Source organism: Aptenodytes patagonicus, chromosome 7 (genome assembly GCF_965638725.1).
Source record: "Aptenodytes patagonicus chromosome 7, bAptPat1.pri.cur, whole genome shotgun sequence".
In the NCBI taxonomy this organism is placed as follows: Eukaryota; Metazoa; Chordata; class Aves; order Sphenisciformes; family Spheniscidae; genus Aptenodytes; species Aptenodytes patagonicus.
In genome coordinates, this window is record NC_134955.1 from 65277262 (window position 1) to 65297669 (window position 20408).

The 20408-nt window shown below is 42.7% G+C and overlaps 1 long non-coding RNA gene across 2 annotated transcripts; it reads right to left on the reverse strand.

Annotated features, from left to right (window-relative positions):
- Positions 1–5060: 5060 nt before the first annotated feature.
- On the reverse strand, positions 5061–20219 carry LOC143162877 (uncharacterized). 2 transcript variants are annotated; one of them, XR_012995815.1, is made up of 3 exons: positions 20122–20219; positions 12215–12419; positions 5061–6071 (listed from the first exon to the last, which is right to left on the reverse strand). It is a non-coding gene; the product is annotated as an uncharacterized LOC143162877 (long non-coding RNA). The 2 variants fall into 2 exon arrangements; XR_012995814.1 differs by having other exon boundaries at positions 19897–20219.
- Positions 20220–20408: the final 189 nt, after the last annotated feature.

Here is a 20408-nt window from a genome sequence, read left to right on the forward strand (position 1 = left end):
ATAATGAGTTCAGTTACACAGAGAGCTAAAGTATTCCTCAGTTTAGGCTTGTTCATTAAAGCCTAGCACTAATAGAAAGCTGGGATTGTTCAGGATTACTATGGTGTTCAGCCTAAATCTCGAGGTAAATACTTGACTCATGTTTTCTGCTCAGGGAGTCTATTAAATAGGCAATAAAGCTTCTCCCCAAATAAAGGGTCTTGTATCTCACAATGTCCCTTTCAGCCGCTGCAGAAAGCTTGCAGACCCTGCACGGCTCCCTGCCTGACTTGGCAAGAGTGGCAGGACTTAGATGCGGAGGGATGCTGAATCCTCCTCGTCCATGCACCACGCACAGTCTGCAGAAACACAGGGAAGCAGGAGGGCTTTTCTGAAGTTATTTCCACTGCAATAGCTTCTTTTAAAGCAAATTGTCCTCACGAGCAGTTCCCAGTGTCCCATGTTCTTGTGATCGTACAACACGATCTTACTCATTACGTTTCCATGTCTTCTTTTTTTTTTCCTTTTGTTTGCCTTTGCAGTTTGACGCTTTGTTAAAGCTTTATTGGACCCTAATCTGAAACTCAGCAAAGTAAAATAAATAAAAATAAAATAAAATAAATAAATAATAATAAATAAAATAAATAAATAAATAAAATAATAAATAATAAATAAATAAAATAAAATAAAAGTAAATAAACCTTAAAACGCACAAACCTCACAGACAAAGCAAAGATGCAGCTGCTGGAAGAGGACAAAAAGTAATCCCTGCCAGCACCGAGTTGTGTTTGCTCGGAGCAAAGTGGACTGCATGGAAATAGTGATGCATATCAAACAGGCAATCACGTCTGCATTTGACTGCCTTGTAGTATTCTCTTTCAGTCTCAAACGCCAGACCTAGAGACTGAAAACCAATTCCCAGCATTGCCTCTTTGGCCAGAACAGCATCCGTATTGCGGACTCACCATATACGCTTACGTATTTAGATTCTCTTTGCAAGCGCCCAGACAAGGCACACCAGTACCCGCCTTAGGGCTTATGGACAACAACCGACAGACGTGCAGCGAGCGGCACTGCACTCTGCCTAGTGTGAGTACGGAGGGTGGTACAGCTGCTGCCATCTTACGTGCACCAGCTCATGTCTTACAGCTCCCAGCAGCTTGCAGGCAACCTTGAATGTTACTGATCAAACGCCTTCCAGTCCCACCCCTCTTTTCCATTATTGTTACTGCTCAGTGTGCAAACTCAGGGCTCCCCTTTCCTCCACACAACATGAGCTGCCCACACAGATAACCAAACCCATTGCTGAGACTCGGGAAATCTCCTCCGCTCTCTGCTCGAGGTGGCTAAGCAGCAGTGCTCCTTTTTTACTTATTTACCAACAGCAGCTTATTTTCGTCCCCACCGTGTGCCCATAAAGCACAAGCCAGTGCACAAGAAGTAGGAAAGCAATGAAAGCAGAAGGGTTCATTTCCCAGTTGTGTATTCAGGGCTATACAGAAAAGGGCAGATGTGCAGCCCCCAAGATATGAGCCCCCTTTAATCTATCCTTACGCAAGGCTCGCAGTAGTTTATTATGGATCAGTAACTTCTATAGGTTATGCCTGTATTCTTGCTATCCTTCTCAAGCAGCACTTTACTGCAGGATTAGCCCAACTGATTTCAACAGGCTCGTTTGTGACCTTTTAAAACTGCCCACAAAACGTGAGGGATGTGATGCAGAAGTACCATGTGAAATTTACTGGCCTGTGTTACACAGCTTGGCAGAGCAGATATCAGGAGAGGGTTCGAAAGCTGTGAGTCCTCGTGTCAGTGAAGGGATCTGCAGACGAGAACTTGGTGTAAATGGTTGGGGAACTTGCCCCATGGAAGGGCAGCAAAGAAACTTCACCAATAAAAGCGGACAGTGGGATAGCAACAGCTTGGTATGAGAGGTTTTGGTTTATTTCCCCCCCTTGAGGTAAATAGGAGGCTGTTAGATTTCTACTGATAGCATTTTTTGGTGATAGATGCAGGAAATGCTTTAAAGGAGGGATCTGTACCGGGAGAGATTTGGGAATCTGGACATACCAGGAAAAGCTACTGCAGAAATTTCATCAGGAGCGTTTGCTCATGAGATTTCCACGTTTCTCTTTATGGTCACCAAAGCGAATGGAGTGCAAACTGGAGTGACTTTCCAAAGTCTTTCAAAGGTCTTTATTAAAGCTTGGAAATAGGCAACATATGAGGCTGCTCTGCCTGCAAACAGTCTTACTTAGGGATACTAGCATCGTGTGAGATTTCCTGTGTGACTGTGGTGCCCACGTGGGCGAGACTTGCTCATAAATGCCATGTTTTTGGGAAGCGCATCAAACAGTTGGACTGAACGTGTCCCCAGTGGCTGAGGTTTCTGGAGAGCAGAGGACCTGCTGCACATGCATGAGCAGCGCAGCACGCAGGTCCTATAGTCGTGCAGGATGTCTTGACCCGTGGGAAGTGCTCACAGTGGCAGTCTGCTGAGACTTCAGCTACCGCACCTCTGGAAATCTTTAGCAACCAGAAAGGACTTAACCGGAGAAAAGCAGCGGATGTATGGGAGCCTTGAGTCCATCTATGAATGCTAGCGCTTTCAGGCACTCTGACACACCCCCCCCCATCCATCCCCAAAATTTTCTAATTAACTTTAATGAGCACGGAGAGCCAATGGTGAGTGTCCTGGGAGGCTTATATGTGCCTTCTCACACTCCCACAGGTTTCTCTTTACCTTCATCTGGAAAGCTGACTAATTTACTCCAAGCTATGTGTAATGTTTGTGCACACAAGCTGGGAACGCTGCTCCTCACAACCCTGCAAGTGGAGCACATTTCCAGAATTTCTTTCCCAGGTCCCTTTTATTCTTTGCCACAGATTTCCATCCCCCTGGTTTAGGTTTCTCTTTGCCTACACTGTACCTGCCTCAAGGATGCCTAAAAGGCTTACGGTGGCGAAGTGCCACAGAAAGAAGAAAGACATTAGTGTCTTCAGAGCAACATCCCATGACTTGGAGCAGGTCTCAGTGTGCACAAGCCAGTTGTTGGGTTAGTTGTCCTTGCTCCCTGCTCCCGCATCCTGACCTCCCTGGCCACCAAGCTCCATGACGGCCGGGGCAATGCCGGTACTTCCAGGTATTTTCCTACACGTCTTTGCTCCTCCTTTAGCTCAGCAGATGCAGTTCCGTCGGTGCACATTCATAAACGCAGTGATTTATTTGATGCACAGACTGGCACATTTATGCACTTACTACATGTAGTAAACCTCAGCTCTGGTGTGTGCATACAGATGCATTTATGTAATTGAACATTTAGGGGTAATTACTCTAATTGCCTAGCTTGACTTGTTAAGCCTCCCATTCTGGAAATTAAATTCATTTACCTAAAGAGGCTCCATCTTCATAGTCCCCTTCATTCCTATCTGTCCCTTACACAGCTGAGGGCTTTGCCATACCCCCTTTCCTACACCGTGACCCCTTACATTAGAGGTAGGCAGTGACTAGGGCTGCTTAATTCTCAGAGCTGGATGCACGTGTCACAGGCAGTCTGCAGTAAAGTGTGTCTGTTTGCACAATCCCACAATTTCTAGCAGATATATAACCCAGCTGTAGCTTGGCGTGGTGTCCTCCTCTCCCTTCCTCCATCCCCACTCAATAACCAGCACAGGCTGAAGAATCCTGCAAGGTCTGGCTATGCATATGTGTATGAGCTAAACCCTCCGTGTTTGCAAAACTCCCCGATCTGTGTGTTCACAGATGAATCTGCAAATGAGAAAACACTATGGTTTGAGCACAAGGCTGCAAAGACCTTGATGTTATGAAAACCAAGCCTCCAGCATACAGATTGTAACTTTGCATTTCAACTATTTAGATAAGAACACGCCACCTATTCTATTACTATTTACAAAGGCTCAGGTTTACTCACTGATGTGCCAAAAGGAGATATGCCTTCATTCTTGCAATAACTCTCTGCTGCTTGTGCTGAGGTGAAGAGTCCTGAAGGAATGGAGCTGTTGTAATCATTAGCCAGCTTCTCTCAGCCTTTCTTAAGAGGCAGACTTTCAAGCATCAATCATGCACTGTCCTGATCTGCCTCATGCAGCAGCCTTTTGCTAGGGAGGTGAATTTTTGTTTTCCCAAATTGGATGGCTTTCCCAATCCTTTTCAACAGATGTAGAAATTATCCTCAAAAAAGTAACCAGTGGGATCCAGAATGGAGATACAGCTTTGAACCAGTGCTCTTCCTTAGCTCTGCAAAGGCATTAAGTTGTTGTGCTTTAAAGCCATGACATAATGAAGATTATTTAAAATAAATAGCACAAATGCTTTATGGGCTTTCTGCTCTTTCTGGCCTCTGGACAGCTGGACTTACAGCAACTCCTGCATTTATTTGGACAGGTGGAAAGAAAAATGGGGCAAACTAATTCATGCTCTTTTAATTCTCTGAAACAGCTCTAAATGAGATTTTATTGTTTACATAGCATATATAAAACAGGCAATGATCCAACGTAAAGTTTCATGGTGCCGTCCTTCAGAAAATTTCTTTAATACGTTTGTGGGTTTCCTGCTTGTGTGCAATACACATTCCAGACTCCCATACGTAATAACAAATAGCCTTTATAGCATGCCACAGCACAGTGGCCCAGTATGAGAACAAATCTGTCCTTGGAATTCAGAGGTACCTGCTCCTGCTTGGCACCATTTCTCTGTACCACTAGGTGGCTTTCCCACCCGGTAGTTTGTATCTCTTTCTTCAAAGTCACTACAAGCACAATGAATCTGCTTGTAAATACAACCACCAAACTGGTGGAAAAGACAGAAGGAAGCGAAGACATCATTCAGCAGATGAACCCTTAAATTCCCCGTACGTTTACAGTGAAATCTTTACCAATCCTTTGTCTCTCCTTCTAATGTTTTAATTTAGTTACAGCTAGCTAGCTTACTTCTAGGTTTTGAATATGTGCTCAGATATATTTCTGTATGGCGACCAAACTTTGCAAAGTAGTGCATGTGTCTAATTTTATGATAGACATTTTTGTAGTTCATCAGAATAAACCAATTAGTAACACAGAAACAGGATGTGTACTATTTAATGAAATGCATTGTCTCACCATGTTCTCAGGAAGAGTAAATCCAGGTTTGCCTTTTCAGATATTTTACTCTGGTTTTTAACTTAAACTTTTTAACTACAGATCTTTACTCACACCTAAACACTGCAAGTATCTGGATACTGATGATAGCATCTTTTTCAAGTAGCACTCAATGTCTCAAATTCTCTCCAAAAAGAAAAGCCCTGCGGGCTCATTGACTAGAGTACAGAACAGCATGGGGGGAAGGATGAGGGTCACAAAGCCACAACTGTGTTAAAAAAAAATAAATATACCCCCCCCAGTTTTTCTTTAAGTTTGGCCATGTTGAATAGCAAGTATTTTTTTGGAAGCACAACACAGCTGAGTTGGGCAGAGACAGAGCTGAGAGATATTAAAAGTTTGGCAGACGAACTCAGGATTTGCATTTTTCATTCATTTCAGACATTTTTTCCTTTCACATATTTAACTCTTGTTTTCTATTACAAAAATGGCTATATATTCACTGGAGAGAAACCATGGAGCTCTCTCCTGACAAGTACCCTTCAGTGGTATGAAAAGCTGCATCAACAGCTCTTTCAGGCAGAACAAAGTGACACACATGGGATTCACGCGCAAATTTTAGGGGGGCTAATCCTGCAACTAATTGTACACATATCAGGTAAGATTTCAAAGAGGAAAGCCAGCTGCTGAAGAAAAGGCTGGAGAAAGCTCCTCCTTTACAAAACAGCAGAGAGCCTTTTGGACTTGATTACCTGTGTGAAAGCTGGTTCCTACCTCCAGATAACCAGCAAAGATGGACCCAGGCTGGCAAGAGGCATAGAAAAACACACTTGGAGCTGCTCTGTGTTGATGCAGCACTACTTGCTCTTCATTGCCATGTGCCGATTTGCACCATTTTGATCCAAGTCTCTGCCCTGATTGTAGCAGTCAGCTTCTTATACCGACTGGTTTTCGATACACAGCTTTCCCAGAGGCCCTGGACTAATAGCAGGTTTCTGAGGGAAGAAGAGGATAATAGTTAAATTTCTTGGAGCAAACTGGCACTCAGTAAAACAGGGTAGTAATATAGCTGAATAAATAAAGCAATCAGGAATGCGTGATGGGTTTTTTCGTTATACAAGTACCTTTCAAGCAGTCTTTATATAGCGTAACCGTTCATGGTATAATCCCCTCAGACCCAAGTGAGCTCTGCGCCTGAGCAGCCAACTAAAAGCCATGTTATCACATTAGCCTGGTGCTGATTCAAAGTCAATATACTCTGCTCCCAGGGGCCTTTTCTGCTGGGGCTTGGCACTACACGAACACAGGCACACAGCTTTTGGTGGGCATGGAGCACAGGCAAGAGCCGTCTGCGGTATCAGAACATGCAACGCCAATGTACCCAGACCTACCTGCAGTACACTATGTAGGTGCATATCTAAGCTGATCTTTAAGTTACAAGAATCCTAACCAAAAAAATTCGACAGTTTTGATTTGTCACGCTCGAGTCCTTTCATCATAATCTGTGCCTTTGCTTCGGCCTGGCACAGTTTAAAGCACCTGCACAGCATGAACGTAAAGCCCTGCCAGTCACTGCCGGCAGTATTTCACCGCCAGTGAGTGCTGCAGTATGTGGCTTCACCAGCTGAAAGGCACTGGATGACTGGTAAAGCTCAGGACAACCTCTGATCTCTTGGCTGTCCCTCAAGCTGTATTATCTCTGCAAACATGCGCTTCCCTTGATCTCTATATAATCTTTTCCCAGACAGAGTAATTAAAAAACAGTTCCATGTCTTTTCCCTGGCTTCTTTTAGCTAAACATTTTGCAGCCTCCCCCCTTGTGCCCACAGTCCGTAGATTTTGTCCTGTGATTGTTTATTAAATCAAACTTTGTACTCCTCAGTCAGCTCTGCTCTTTATACAGATTTTTTTTCAGGTGAAACACTCTCTTTTCCCCTCTCCACCTCACGGAGCTTTATTCACATGCCTGAAGAGCCCTTGTGGAAGCAAACTCTAATCCCAGCCCTGCGTGGTTTTTAAACACTTCCCCCCATGAATTTCTATCATCTGCTTTTAACTCACTGTGCCCACAAGCCGGAGCAGAGAGCTGGAGTGCATGAGCAACAACAAGTGGGGTCACCATGCCAGGGTTGTTCCCCGACCTGCTGCAGGCCTGGATGCACAAAGGGATTTCGGTATGATGGCTGTCAGTGAGTGCAAGCCCTGGCAGAGGAGTCATCACCCAGATGGGATATCAAAGCGACAGCCCAGGGCCGCTGTGAGAGGCAGCTGGACACCTCTCCCAGCCTTGCCCAGCTGCCGGGGCCGGGACCAGGGCCACCTCCTGCCCACGAGGTACCTGCCTTTCTCCCAGCCCTCGGAGATACCCACTACAGAGGCTGTGGCTCTTGGTCATGGGAAGATATTATATGCTTTCCGTAGGGTTGGCATTTCTGTTAGATATTCCTCTTGAAAGCTTCTCTCTTGTCATCTTCAGGATTATCTTGTTTTTATGCCTTTGTGAAATAGTTTTATGCTAAACATGGGACACATGCATGCTGTGGTGTGATGTTTTTTACTGTTTTGGTATAGTTAGAGGACATGTATAGGACTTTGACATCATTTTTCCAGCACAACAAACAAATGTTGTTATAATCCTATATTCTCAATTATTTTCTTTTAAGCGCTGTTAGACCGTATGGGGAAGAGTGTGAAAACAGCTTTTGCAAGGCATCAATTTTGTTTTATCAAGGACTGTGCTGGCAGTTTATATCTCATATTTTAATTGTTCATGGTAAGGAAACATCAGTGGATTCAATGTAATAATATTTTTCTACATGGGTGCCAAGGTTCCTGCGTCTGAAAGGCTACATGGAAATTATTCACAAATGCAGGTATTCATTGATAATAGCTTTTCTGGCACTTTTCATCAGTTTATATATAAAGGAAATCAGTGTCCTTATTTCCCTGTTATTGGTACAGAAGCACAGAGAGGAAAAAGGACTTGATAAGGTTTATGCCTGCTAACAACGTAATAGCTTGCAGAGGTGTTAAAGACTTCTGGCTCCTCTTGACTTTATTTGGAGTTAAAAGAGCCCTGGAGGCCCATTAAGCAACTATCAACCTTAACCTAAATAATTTCTTTACATTTCAATCTATTTATTGTCTTTACAGAGAGTATTTCAACACTAAGAAAGGAAGTTGTATCTTAATTCTATTAGCAGTAGTCCCACAGGCTTCTCAAAACTAATTTGAAACATTTTATGACCTTGCCAAGATTCAGACATGTTCAACTTTCACCAGTGAGTGCAACCCCTGTGACTCCAAAGGGATGTGTGAGCATGATGAATAAAGATAAGTCCTTGCAGAATCACAGCACTGGGCAGTATCTTCACTGGAAATTAAACATTTCATGGTGAGGTATTACAAAGAGGTATTTTTTTGTAATTACACGTTTGGGAGCATAGTGTGGCTGCTTTAATTTGGAGGTCACTTCATACTGAAAACCTACACAGACTGCCTTGTAAGAAATAACCCTTAAAGTAAAAGGTTACATTTTCTAAGGTTTTTTTTTAAGTGCCACCCAGGTTCATGCATACAGGCTTCCTCCATCTCTGCATGAAAAGAGTACTTATATTAGTGGCCAAATATAAATACGTGGCCAGAAAAGCAGCTGAAACCAGAAGGCTATAAATGACTATTTATCCAAACTTCTTAAACTTCAGTTTTTAAACCATTTAAGCCAAAATACATAAATCAAGCCAGATTTGTTGAACACATGGCTCAGGTTCAGTGATACAGATCATAAAACTTAGCCAGGCTTACACAGAATCTGATCTCAGTTTCAGATTTGTGATTTACGCTGGTTCCAGGTTTTCTTGCAAGTATTTTGCATGCCCTAACAAATACAACTGCATTTTAGTTTTCACAGTGTCAGGGTCCTTTATGCACCAACACACTCTGCAACCTCTCTCCCCTGCTCTGGGGGGTTTGGTGCCATGTTCAGGACCAGCTCTGTAACCTGGGACAAGACTGCAGGGGAAAGAGCTGTGAGAAGTCTCCTCCAGGCTGGGCTATGCCTGGCCTTGTGCCTGATCCTGCCCTTGCCTCCTTGACTTGCCTTCCTGGCTTGAACATGGCCCTACCTCCTTGCTGTGGCTTTGCCCAGCCATCGTTGGGCTGCAGCTGATCCCAGCTGCCATCACCGTGGCTGCTCTGCTCAGCTTGTTGGGGTGCTGAGAGACTGCACCCCAACAGACACTGAGCTTGGATTAAGAGCGCTTGACATGTGGCTCTTCCAAGCACTTGTTTCAAAAAAACTACTGCATCTTCATTAAAAATCTTGCAGGCAGTTGTCATTTAGTTAAACAATGGGATCCGCCACTTGGGTGAAGTACTATTTGCCAGGATTTCACTGAACATGATATGCAATAGCAGCCTGATGAACAGTCTCTTGCACTGACTAGACGCCATTTCTTTCTGGGTACAGAAGTCCTGGTACCATTTTAGTGAGGGTTTTGTTGGAGGGTGGTGATTTTGTTGAGCTAAAAAGGTGTTCTTATTAAATCTGCACCTGAAATAGGGCTGCTAGTCATTGCTATGCCGTGTTTGCCTTGTTCTCTCCATTATTCTTTGGACACAACACAGAGCAAGCTGCTTCTAACACAAACGCCAAATCTTGCGGACTCAGAGGCTGGAAATTTCTCTAGGACAGAAGGGTAAGCTCTATTTACATACTAGATAATACACAGAAACCTGCGATTCTATCTATGAAGCTTTCACATTTTAGTTAGGCTTTGTTTATGATTTGGTTGTGTAAATGATATTGGATAATTATTTTCATACTCATCCAAGGACATATGATATGTCCTCAAGCAACTGCGTCACTCTGACTTTGTGTCTCCAGTTTCTTAATGAAGTCCAAGTTCACCAGGAAAAATGAGGAAGAGTCCTGTCCTAGGTAGGACTTACAAGCCATATCCCACAAAGAAATGACTCTACTAAGGGAGTGATTCTGTCTGGATTTTTTTTTTCCCCAGAATAAATCAAATTTTGCCCTTGTTACTGTCATTGTCGGGACTCTGCCAGTGCTTTTCTTCAGCTGGCACTTAAAGGGTGAGAAAAATATGGTGAAATATAGTAATATGGCCCTGGTACTACCGTATGACCAGAAGTGCAAGCACTCCAGCAGTGCTGGTAGAATTAAAGAGTAGAACAGAAGCGGTTGTACAGTTTGTGGCCGCAGAAGCTCTGCCAGACATACTATTACATGAAACTAAAGAGAGTTTTAAGAGCTCTCCTGACTGCACGCATGGGTTAAGTACTCACCTTACAAATGCAGGGGAGAAAGCAGACAGAGCTAATGATAACAAGGCATATTGAAAAAGGCATACGTATACATCTATATCTAGATATACAGAGATGGGCAGCAGGACAGTCATAAGGCAAAACCACGTCACAGAAAGCGAGCATTTTCAGCCTACAAGAAATAAGAAGAAAACCATCTGATTAGCCAGAAAAACTGCAAAATTTAAGATGAGGTGAATGTGACAACTCCAACCCCTTCATGAATAGTGTTTTGCCTTCCTTTGTTGTCTGGCTGAGCTGGTTTTGAAAGCCCCTTCATCAGCAGTATGCAGTTTCTAGCACAATAAAGGTGCAAAACTAAACAATCCTTAGAACACTCAGGCTCTTAACTGATGAACCTATATTGCAAGTTCCTCCAGTCACGTTTGGTTATAAACAAATTTTTTTTCTAAAATACAGTGATCAAAAAGATACACAGTCTCCCACTGCCTCCAAAATTAATAAGTTCTTCAAAAAATGCTTCTCTTATTATATATCATATTTTATTGCTTGCTTATCAGCAGCCACAGCAGATCACAAGGGTGGTGTTAGAAGATGTACAGGCAGATGAACACAGAGCTCCTGCATCCTAAAGTTATGCACCACAGCTCTGTGAATCAGCAGTCCCGTGTTCTTGGCCAACTTCTACCACGTACATATCCTGACTCCAAACCTACAGCTGCTTAACTTTTGTTCCATTGACTAATCTCACTGAACCCCAAGGGCAGGACTTAGGGGGCCTCCAATACAAGGATTGCAACTCCCAATACCTGTTGATTCAGATCACCTAATCAAATGTCTCTGCCCCCTTTTCAGCCAAAGCAGTTAAGCTCCATCAAATATGGATCTCCTACCTCCCAATCACCAAACTGCAAGTCATGCACTGTCTTGCTAGATCTCTTTCTAGCCCTCTGCGTTTTACAGCCAACAGTCTGTATTCAGGAGGAGGGATGGAAGATGCAATGCCCTGGATTATGCCATAACCTAGTATCTACAGCAGTCTTCTGAGTCATGAGTGGGTTGCATCCCATCAGGCCAAGGTGAAACTGAATTTAGATTTCCCACTCCCTAGCTGACTATGTTTATTAAGCTGTTATGGGAAGAATAAGCTCTGGTGCTTCTCTTCCCTCATCCCTTTCACAGAAGCCTGTGGTTTCTCTGTGAACAGCGCTGGACTCACTGCTACGAGTCTCTGAGTGTGCATAGCAGAGTGGGCTTCTCCGGGAATTCAGGTGGAATATAGACACGTTTTTGCTGTGTTCCTGAACCGTGGCAGGATTCAGCCGAGAGCCTGGCCCTACCTGTCACTGCCACCTGTGCAGTCATGGGCACTGCAGTTTAGTGACCTGGGGAACCGCCACGACAAATGAGTAGGCTGTAGGAATTTTTACATACCTCTAGGGTTAGACAGCTGCCAGAGCAGATTTATAGGTAGTTTTCTTGAAATTGGCCAAATGAATCCACCTGAGTCCCATTTCTGGTGCCCAAAGTAAATATTGTAGAACCTATCCATCGTGACAATGCACTTATTTAAGGACTTGGATGTCTGAGGGCACGTCATATAACCCTATGTATTTTAACTCACCCACCCCTAAAAATTTAATTCCTTACCTCATGATAATATTTTAAGGGTTAATTTACATTTGAGGAAATATCACAGACACCCACATAATTCTGAGCACTTTCTGTGTAATTAAGAAAAGCAGCAATGTTCATGTTACCCTCAGAGCAAGAGCCTGCAGAACCACTGGTTACATTCAAAATACTTGTCATACAGGTTCTGAATTGCCCTGGGATGCATGGGTTGCATTACCTGGAAAAGGGCGCAGCAGTAAGGCAAGCAAGTTGTTCTGAGTATCATCATGTGTGTTGAGCACACCTGGTCTTTCCCTGAGACCATCCCCCGGACTGGGAGCATGTAACAACCCGAAGATAGAAGACTGAGGGAGGTGGCTCACTGGCATTTTCAGCAGATTGAAAGGAGAAGGCTCTCGGTGATGTGGATGTTCTCAATTCACCTGCAACAAACAGGACCATAGTGAGAGTGAATTAATACTGACTATCACATTTTTAAAAGGGCTTAGAAAGGTCCTTCCCAGGCAAGAGCTCTGACCACTAGGCATTTACATCAAAAGTGGGCATCCTATCCTGTAAAAAAGTGAGATCTACCCAATTATTTATAAAAATACTCGTAACTGACTACCATCAGTAGATCCTGTATCGCACATAATTCAAGGTATCTCACTTTCAGTCCTGCCTGAGGCGTGGGATGGAGTTTCAGAGCCATCCTCGCATTTGGTTTGTTATCAGCTAACTAGAAACAGCTCTCTCGTTCAGCCTGTAGACTTCCTGGCCTGTCTGTCAAGGTATCTGCCTTTTCCACTCAATTGCAGAGGGAGCATAAGGGCTTAATTTTGGCCTCTAGATAGTAGTTTGAAGGTTAGGAGTTAAAATGAAAATACTACAGTGCTTAACATGCTCACAGACATATTTTTAATTGGCTTTAGATCAGATCTTTGTTCTAATATGGATGACCTCATTTGTAGTAACAGCTATGATTATAAATAGTGCTCCTGAGACCCAAGAGAATTCATAATTAGTATGAATTATCAACATATTCCCCCAAATTGCGGCTTCTTTTCCACCTCTGAATGGAAAATGAACAAATGTTGTCACAAAGAACCCTAGGGAAGCTTTCACTCCTCCTACTCTAGCGATGAGTAACTTGACACACCCTTGAACATGAATCCAGCTCCATTTCATTATCTTGGCAACTTGGGATTGTCCAAGAAAAAAGTCCAGAACTGAGTAAAACATGCATCTGTGAGCACTAAGGCAAATTCCCATCTGCTGTATATCTTATACTTCACATCCCGATTCTCTTATCACATCAAATCTCTCTTCCCTAGTGATTTATTTGGCGCGTACATGCCTTGCCTAGTTTCCCACACATGAACCTTAGAGCCTGATGGTAGGATTTGAACATGCTACCTTTCTCCTCCTTTTCAAGTCCTAGGATGCCACATGGTAAACTCTCTGCTCCTGCTATTCAGGTTGATTCCCATGATTTCCTTCCCATTAACGTAGTGTGGGTGCATTCCTTTAATGAGTTTGAGTAATCAGAATAGGTCTAGCCTCTTGAAAAGGCGCTTTTTTCTTTTTTTCTGTGAAGCTGTAACTCCTAGGATGTGATCACCTTGTCTCTGACGGGAGTCCTGGGTGCCCCCCAACTCTGCAATGCCATATGGAGATGCTTGTTTTCATCCTTGGACTGGGGATATGTTCTTTGAACTGGCCCATCAGCAAGTGGGTTCTGCAGCTGGGGAAGCAGCAGCTAGGATCCCTGCTGCTCTCGGCATGCTCCAACAAGAAGCTTCCTGCTGCCAAGAGTTCTCAGCAGTTGTTTGCCCCTGCAGCACAGTTGGCTTGCAGATACCGATTTAAGTCCCACTCTTGCACACAAAATTCGATCCAATATGCAATAATTGCAGTTGATGCAAGTCAGCATGAAAGAACTTATTCCTTTCTTAAAGGACAAATATCTTTAAGAGATCTGCAGAAACTGCAGTGATAAAAAGGCTGCAAGTATTGTATAACCACAAAAGTTCAGACGATGTGTGGAAGAAGGAACCCTCTAATTCTGGGGTCTAGGTTGATGAAGAGCTACGCACAAGTTTTGTGGGTTTTTTATTCTATCCCTCCTCTGCTGTCTTGCTAGAAATAAAATATAGCTGTAACATAATGCAGTGATGGTGTTCAAACAGGTGCATGCACCGGGTTAGTAACTTGCCTCTTCCATAGGCAAATGGTGTGGATAATAAAGGACAGCATGGGCATGAAGGCAGAGTCAGCTATTCTGAGTGAAAACAGGCAATTCTACAATCTAATCCCTGGTAGCCAGAGTGAAGAAACACCTTCCAGAAATAAGAGTTTCACACCCACAACTAGGTATTATTAACGCAAGCTTTTGAAAAAGCAGGAATCTAAATCACCTCCACTTTTTTGATTTCTTGTTTCTGAAAAAAGAGCAAACAAACCCCATCCACCCACAAAGCAACCAACTTCTCCTCCGCCTTCCCAAATTTAATTGTTTTCAATTCAAAATCCTGGGACGAAGAGGCAAAAAGACAAAGGGTTTGTTGTTGCTTTAGGATTTGCTAGTCTCTTCCAGGCACCACAGGAAAAAAAAAAATCTCCATTTTCTCACCATACAGACAGCAGATTACAAAATTAAAATTACAGGAACCTGGGAAAATGGAAGAAATGGAAGTATAATGAAACTGTTACCAAATATGTATCTCTTTCCCAGTTGAAAAATGAAGGGGGTGGGAATTACGCATCCACTCCCTCACAGAGTTGTTCCAAGGAGTTGCCAATTAATGATTGTAAGATATGCTCATGCTATAATTGAGGACACATAATAATTTAAGGTAACGTAAAAAATGGAATAATCTAATTTTTAACGTGATAGAAACACTCCTTAAATAACGTCACCTTATCTGAATTATGTTTGAAATGGCATGTGACATGGTTAAACACGTGGATATAAGTTCACAGAAGAATCAAAAGACTATAACAACTGCATTCCTAGAATGACTTTACAGAGGAGACCCTATCACTGCAGTCTCTTTTATTACTTATTTTCAACTTTTTTATTCTTGTTTGTTATAACAAATCACAACATTGTATACCTTGCATCTGCATACAATTCCCTAGGCACTAAAATTCTGTGCCTTCCCAAGATTATGTGCCAATATAGGCACGTGGAGAAAAAAAGAAAAACCAACCCAAGCAGCTGGGCAGATTCAGTAATGATGGGCATACTCGGCCCTCATCTAAATGAGGCAGCAGTGTAATAAGAAGTACATCTTGTGACATGAGAACATGTGCTGCTGTGCCACCCTGTGCTAAAATAGGGACACACCAAAGCCACCTGATTCCATTCCCTGGAAAACCCAGGCCTGTAACTCTGAAGCAAAACATCCACCATTTAAGCAAAGCCCATACTTTCTGCTTCTGTTGCTGATGTTAATGTTATTTGGGCCTTCATGTTTCAGTTTATCTGGTCAGCCAATGGATCAGATTTCTGAGGTACCTAGGGACCTTCCCCTATCATACCCAAATGCTACAGCAATTTAATAGCGTGTGAACAAGGATACTTGCCTAAAGAATTTAGTAAATTTACAAAAGCAAATAATACAGGGAAAGTGTTAGAAAACCAAACAAAAAATAAAAAGGCGCTCTTACATATGGAACTTTGAGCACCATCCTGCAGAAATAAATGCATAACCAGGCTAAACTGAAACCAGGGGATTGCAGCAAGTCATTGAACTCATTTTTTATTGCAGTTGGTAAAGTTTTTAGCATAGCGATAAGAATACCAACAAGAAAGAGACAAGAACCAAGCCTTATTCTTTCAAAACTACTTAACTTTTTTTTACCCATGGAGAATAACATAGTTGTTAGACCTTATTTAAGAGAAACGCTACACTGGTTCATTAAATACATTTTTACTAAAGATAGGTAAATTCCTTTAAGTTCTGTTGAAAAAGCTAGCACTGGAATTCATGAGCGGTAACTTGTACAGATATAAGCTATATTTAATACCTTAAATTGCTTACTAAGAAAGTACTGTGCAGAACTCAGCAATGACCAAGTACAGCATAAGTAAGCTGGAAACCCTTCAGTATGTTCTTTCTCCCGCTGCTGTAATGGAACATTAGCACTTGCCCAGCGCTCCTTCACTGAGCTATTGCAATAGCTCGTACACAAGAACAAATTAAAGACCTCTCTGGGTTTTTTTGCTTACAGTAATATGTATTAATTGGAAATAAAATACACTTCCTTATTCTCCCATGTATTTTTCAAGACTAAATCTTACGATAAATACACTCTTGCCTTCTCAAATCTGGGTACTCAACTCACCAATTTCTTTTAAAAATAATAATAAACCTGGTACAATTAGCACATTTTATTCGTTCACATTCAAAATTATCTAAAATGAAGCCTTCCTCTGACTCTAGGCACTTTAACATCATTAATAATGTAACAAAACCCTAGCAGCATTAGAATAATTATTTCAACAGGAAACTAGCCATTCAGACCTCTACAGATACTCCTTTCCATCCTTCATCATGCTGGGAAATAATTTTAATTCTCTTCACAAAATGCTATCAAACAGATGTCTTTTGCACAAAAAGATGACCAGATTCAAGCTATTTCAGATGATGACAGAAAACAAGTCCCACGATCCTGGAGAATGTCCTGCCACCTGCTCCTTCAGTTATATTAGGAGAGAAAAACAACTGGCTGCTGATGACTCAGATAAACTGGTCTCCAACTGTTTAAAGCTTTACAAGGCAGAACCAGTACCTTAAATACACTCACTAACCAGTGGTCATCCAAATGGATACCAAGCAAGACGTTCTGCTTCAAAAAGGAACTCCTGGTTCTGCTCCTATCACTTGGGCAGGGTGGTCACAGCAGCAGCTGTAAGCATGATGTATTCTGCACCTCATTTGCCATCGATTCCCACAGCTGTCTTGTCAAATCCTTACAGCCTGTGGGAACATGGCTGCGAGTATGCTGGTTTGCCAGGCATCCTTGAAAATGCACGTGTCACGGGTGTCACGCTCAGATGGCACTTGTGTGGTAAGCTGAAATGTATTCAGAACAGCTTTGGGGCCATCTATTGCAGATAGTACAAAGAAACACATTTTCTGGAAAAGTTCAGTTATAGGGTGCACTCCACACTCCTCTTGGAGTGCCCACTGCAATCGTTCCTTACTCTAAATGCGCAAAGGTAATTTAAAAGCTACTTCAGTATTAATGCCATGTAATTTTCATACTAACAGTTCAAAGTCAAAGTAAACAAGTTTCAACCACACACAAACACTTTCTGCTTTTTTAAGTTACCAAGTGCATACCATAAAGACAAGTCTCACTCTATCCTTTGTAATCCCTGTGATTTTTTTTTTCCCCTGTACAGTTATTCCCATCTCATTCCAGAATTCATCATCAAGTTAATGAACAAATTTCAGCTTGTTCTGTGGTTAAGGGGAGACTGTTTGTGGCTTGACTCTGGGAAAACGCACAAAAGAAGGCGGCAGCTTGTTTTTCAGCTCCTGTCTTCGCATTTTCTGCTGAAGAGCCAGGGAAGCATGTAAATTAGGAAGCACATGGATCTTGCAGGATTAGCATCATACATTTCTCAGAAGGCAGAGAAATGACAGCACACCTTCCATTCTTGAGATAGAAAAATTGATCGTGTACTATTTCAGGGGTGGTTTTCTTCATGTTTCTCTGCCAAGCTGTTGATCAGAAATCTTATTTATATTTCATTCATCCCTCTTTCAGGAATAGCAGCTCCTCCACTGGTAATACAATTGTTATAATGCCTCAAGTGAGTTTAACACTGCACGATGCAAACATATGCAACATACAAATATATATAATGTACAATATAGGAAATCTATCAGGATTCATTTGGTGCTTTGTTACCTGAGCACTCTGGATAATAATCCTCCAAGAAGTATTTCACAATGTGAACATCAATTATGTAAAATTGCCTCAAGGCCAAGAGAATCAGAATGCACCAAATGAATTTTCTTGTAAGGATCTATTCCTTCAGAAATTTAAATGAAAATGCAGAGAAATTTTTCCAAGTAATCCCAAGAGTGCAAATTTAGGAAGCAAAAGGCCAAAACCTTTAGATATTGTCTTAGTAAGTATATTCTGCAGCCAAAAGCTTAATTCAGATCAGCTTTTTTATGGTGCATAAGTATTTCAAGGCAAAAAAAAATTGATTCTAATGCTCATGGTTATTAACGAAATGTCTGCTTCTGGCATTTAAAATTTAAACCATGATGGTCCCACTAGATTAACCTGACACTATGTGTATCACGGACCATCAGAATTCAACCTGTATTCATTCAATAAAATAAAGCATAACTTCTGCTCAGCTAAAAAATAATTTTCAGAAATACATCTAATCTTCAATAGAAGACATAAAACGATGGAAAACCCTCAGCTTCTCTTGGGAATGTGTTCTGGTGGTTAGCCATGTAAAAATGTGTGTCTTATTTCCTATTTCAATTTGTCTGGCTTTTGCCTCCAGCCATCACTTCTTATTATGCCTTTCTTCAATAGACTAAAGAGCCCTTTAATATCCTGTATTTCCCCCCACGAATGTTCCTATAGACTACAATCAAGTCACCTCTCAATCCTCTTTTAGATAACTTTTAACAGCCTGAGCTCTTAAAACCTCCCAGCGTAATAAGTTTTCTCCAACCATCAGAACATTTTGCTTCAATTTTTTTCTCTCTCCTATTTTCCAATGTGCTTCTTAAAATCTGAAAAGCAGAACCATAGGCACTATCCTGAGGATGACATTGTTGAGGCCAAACATGAGAGGTAAAAGAAACATTTTTTATTCCTTTGTTTATACATCGATTAATCCTTTTCTGCCATAGCAGCATACAGGAGAGCCCTTATCTGATTGCTTACTTATTCTGACCCTTAAATCCTTCTCAAAGTCATTACCTTCCCAGGCTATAGTCTTCCGTTCTCCAGTTATAGCCTCCACACTTGGTTCTTAAGATAGACAAATTTATAGTTGGCTGGATTAAAATTCACTAAGTTTGAACAGGCTGCTTCTACCAACCGTTCGATCGATGCCCCGTCCTCATCATTATTTACGACTCCGTTAATCCTGGAGCTGAATTTTTGCAGCAGCAGGTTTAGATCTGCTTCCAGCTCATTGCTAAAAATGTAGTACAACATAGAAACTACTACTGGAACCTCTCTAGACACCATTTCTTTCAACTAAGTTCTCCTACAGACTTCCTATTCTTGAGACCTGGCAGCAAATTCCATTTGCATTGTTTATTGGCACTGCATGCACTCATTGTTAATGGGAATATCATGCAGCACTAAATCTGAGTCAAGTACCTCCTCAAAACAGTATTAATAGCTATTTTTACTAAAACACTGTGTAGACTTGTATTATATTCCTTCATTTCAACTTTTTATTATTTGAATTCCACATCAGATTTTCCATATTGGTTAGGATAGCTATTAAGCCAACTAGTCATTCAGGTCATATTGCTCACCCTTTTCAAAAATGGCACAAAGCAGCACATTTACCACTTGTTTAACCTCCTAATTTTAAGGCAAGATACAAATACACTGGAGTATTACCAAGCCATAGATCAGCACGAGTTGGATAGGCAGAAGCATCAGAGAGCACCGGTGACCAAAGCTCGCATTTCTCACGGCATTTCCAGGATGGAAACCCCAGCAGCTGTGGACTTTCAAAGTACCTGATAGCAATTTTTCCAGTCCTGCTGAACTTTAAGCCATGCACATCCACCCAGAAGGAGGTGTGGAACCTCCTCCCGACTATGGAGAGATGGGGTAAGGCACGACCCCTTTCCTCACACCCAGCAGAAACCTTCCTGAGCCGCTGTCTGCTCCACATCCCTGCAGGTAACTCACCGCCTCCATCGCTTAACCGGCCTGACCGCTGGGGCTAACACCACTCTCAGTCTCTGCTTGAAATCAGCTTTCCCTCTCATGTTTACACCACCAGATTTAGGCTTCTGGGGTCAATCCGGGCAGCGGGCAGAGGAGGGGGTAGAGGAGGGCAGGGGCAGCCGGGCGCAGGCCTCGGGGGTGCCGATGCCAGACACGGTGGCTGAGGCAAGGGCGGCAGCAGCTCACCCTAAGTCAGAAGGAAGGGGAACTAGCTCGCCGGGAGCCGGTCGTGCCGGTGACCGGGCTGCAGCCGGCGAGAAGGAACCGACGCGCCCACTGGGGAGGCCAAGGGCCGCCGCCGTCGCCCCTCACCGCCGCCCGCGGCCGCCTCCGCACCTCACGCTCGAGGCCGAGGCACGCCGCCCGCTGCCTCGCGCAATGCCAAGCCCTGATTGGTTCCTCCTGCCAGTGGGGGCGGGATCGGGAGAGAACTCGTCCGGGCGCGGCCAATCCGCGCCGAGATGAGGTTTCCC